Genomic DNA, 3,071 nt, shown 5'->3' with positions numbered 1-3,071 from the left:
CTGCTGTGTTAGTTTCTACCTTACAGCAAAATGAAGCAGTCATACATATACACATGCCCTCTCCCTTTTGGATTGCCTTCCCATTCATGCACATCACCACAGATAATTGAGTAGGGTTCCCTGAGCTGTACAGTATGTTCTCATTAATTGTCTATTTTCTACAGTTTCAGCAGCGTATATATGTCAGTCCCACTCTCCCAGTGCCTCCCACCTGCTTCCACAGGGGAAACCCTGTAATTGTTCTCTACTTCTGTCTGAGGGTTCTTTTGAGGTAATGAACGTGATGAAATGTTCGAATATTGATTATACTGACAATTGCCAATTCAGTGACTATACTAAAAGCAGTAGGTATATTTTATGACATGTGAATTATGTCTCAGTAAAGCTGCTATTTAAAAAAAAAATAAATGAACCAACAGGATTTAAATAGCATCCCAGGTATTAATTGAACAATCCCAGTAAAAGATCAATCAATTTACAGTCTGCACTGCTGTGCTGAGTCGCTCAGTCGTGTCCAGCTCTTTGTGACCCCGTGGACTGCAGCCCGCCAGGCCTCCCTGTCCATGAGGATTCTCCGGGCAAGAACACTGGAGTGGGGTGCCATGCCCTCCAGGGGATTTTCCCAACCCAGGTCTCCTGCATTGCAGGCAGATTCTTTACCAACTGAGCTACCAGGGAAGCCCCTTACTGTCTATAGCTAAAACTAAAATTAAAGGCATGTATTTATTCAGCAAGGAGTGTGAGTAACTTAAGCTTTTTCATTTCTTTTTTTTCCATTTCTTTACTCAGTGATCAGTTTTATTTTACTAATTTATTGTTTCCAGTTTTTCTGAGATATAACTGACATATAACAGTGTATAAATTGAAAGTAAACAATGCAATCATTTAGTGTAAGTATATAGTGCAAAAAGATTTTGCAGGGGCCAGTTCTTCCTCTCAAAGCCAGATACAGGAAATTAACTAGAGTGTAAAAAAACTTAACTAAAAGTTAAACTTACTTCAGTAATGTAAATCAGCGTTCCGTTTTAGCCTAGAAGGAACCTCCTTTGTGCTTGAAGCTGTCAGTTGCTTTATATGCATTGTCATACAATAACCCATTAACTTATTTTATATATGAGTAAACTGAGGCTTAAAGAACTTACTTAGCAGAGCTTCTTTATAATGTTTTCCAAAGCCATTTTTCCCAGGATGGCAGAACTTTATAACTGATGGTTATCTTAAAAGAAACAGTAAAATATATACTTAACTGGGGGTAAATATTTTATTGAATGTTGGCAAGCAGGGAAGATATGAAGGGAAGATTCCCCTTGAGAAACTTTTAATTATTTGAGGTTGTCTGAACTCCTATGGGAAAACCTGTCTCTGATTCTACTCTACTCTAAGTGTATGTTTAAGTGCTGCATTTACGTGCCAATTTTATTTTTGTCTAGAGTATTACATCTTTGTTTCTACAACTAGATGCAAGGAGAGGTCTTTATTTTATCTGGCTCGGTTTTATCAGAATCCATTAGGGTAAGCAGTGTTAAGGAAAGAAGAGGAGGGGGTTGCTGTTATTACAGCAGGGAATTCCAGGTGAATTCCTATGAAGATAAAAAATACAGTGGAGAATATCAGAAGGAACCTGTTTTAGATCCCTCTTGGTTCCCATCCGAGGCTACTGATAAGTCAGAATTTTGAAGGTGATTATTCTGGCTTTAGGGCTTCCCTGATAGCTCAGTTGGTAGAGAATCTGCCTGCAATGCGGGAGACCTGGGTTTGATCCCTGGGTTGGGAACATCCCCTGGAGAAAGGAAAGGCTACCCACTCCAATATTCTGGCCTAGAGAATTCCATGGACTGTATTGTCCACAGGGTGACAAAGAATCAGACACGACTGAGTGACTTTCACTTCACATTCTCAGTCTTTACCCTTGGGCCTCTGTTCTTTTAACTATTACCAAAGTCCCATCTTTTAAAATTAATGACCCAGTATGAAATTTCAGAACAGCTAAAATTGATTTGTCTATTTACTCACCTCTTTTAAATGTAAAATAAAATTGCGTTTGTGTGTAAAATCCCCCAGCACCAATAAAAATCGCAATTCTACATTTGCTGAGAAATATCTTTATTTGTCCTCTGGGAGATCTTAAACTTTAGTTGGCTTCTATTAAACTTTTATGAGAACAAATGAGTGAATGAGTTTTTCTTCAAACAGGTACTTTTTGTTGTTTCAGAGAAAGAACACATACTTGAAACAGAACATGTTCTTTTAAACAAATTACTCAAAAACAAAAAAGTAAAAAATATGAGGGAGAGGTTTGGGTAAAATAATCACTACCACCCCAAAGTTGCAGAATATTAAAATTTTCTCATAATTATGTTTTTATCTGACTTTGCCTAAATATTGCTTCAGATATCTCCCCAAGGGGGTCAAGTCTGCTATCACCATAAATTCAGATCTTTATGTGAATTCTTAGTCTCCCTTCTCTGTTCTAATATAAAATGCAAATGCTCCTGGGAGCTGTGATCTGTTTAGAAAGGCTTTTGCTAAAAGGTCCTGGCAGGGGAAATAACAGAACTGTGATCAGAAGGGTGTCACAGTGCCATTTAATAGTTTTGCCTCTGTTCAACCTTGTGTTTTTACTTGAAATCAAACCACCTGCCTAAAATCCAGAAAAGGTAAAAAAAGAAAGGGGAATATATTCAGCATTGAGGTCCCTGCAACGAATGTCACATGTTGACCAGTCAGTTGTTTTGTAACATAATAATCCTTGGGTTTCCTGTGTCTTCCCAGCCCCCAGTCACTAAAGCACACACGTGGCGTTGCAGTAGGCTGATACATGGTCCCCTGAAGATGTCCGCAGCCTAGTTCCCGGAGCCCATGAATGCACCACCTTACATAGCAGATATGAATAGGGTGAGGGTATTTTGATAGGAAGATGATGCTGGGCTATCCAGGGGGCCCAGTGTCATCACAGGGCTCTTGTACGTTGGCAGGAGGCTGAGTGAGGTTGCTGTGCTGTAAAGATGGAGGGAAGGCACCACTAGAAGTTGGAATTATTATTATTCCAGGTGTCTCCAGAAGGAATTTAG

The sequence above is a fragment of the Odocoileus virginianus genome, chromosome 26, assembly GCF_023699985.2.
Source record: "Odocoileus virginianus isolate 20LAN1187 ecotype Illinois chromosome 26, Ovbor_1.2, whole genome shotgun sequence".
Lineage (NCBI taxonomy): Eukaryota > Metazoa > Chordata > Mammalia > Artiodactyla > Cervidae > Odocoileus > Odocoileus virginianus.
This window is presented reverse-complemented; position numbering follows the sequence as displayed.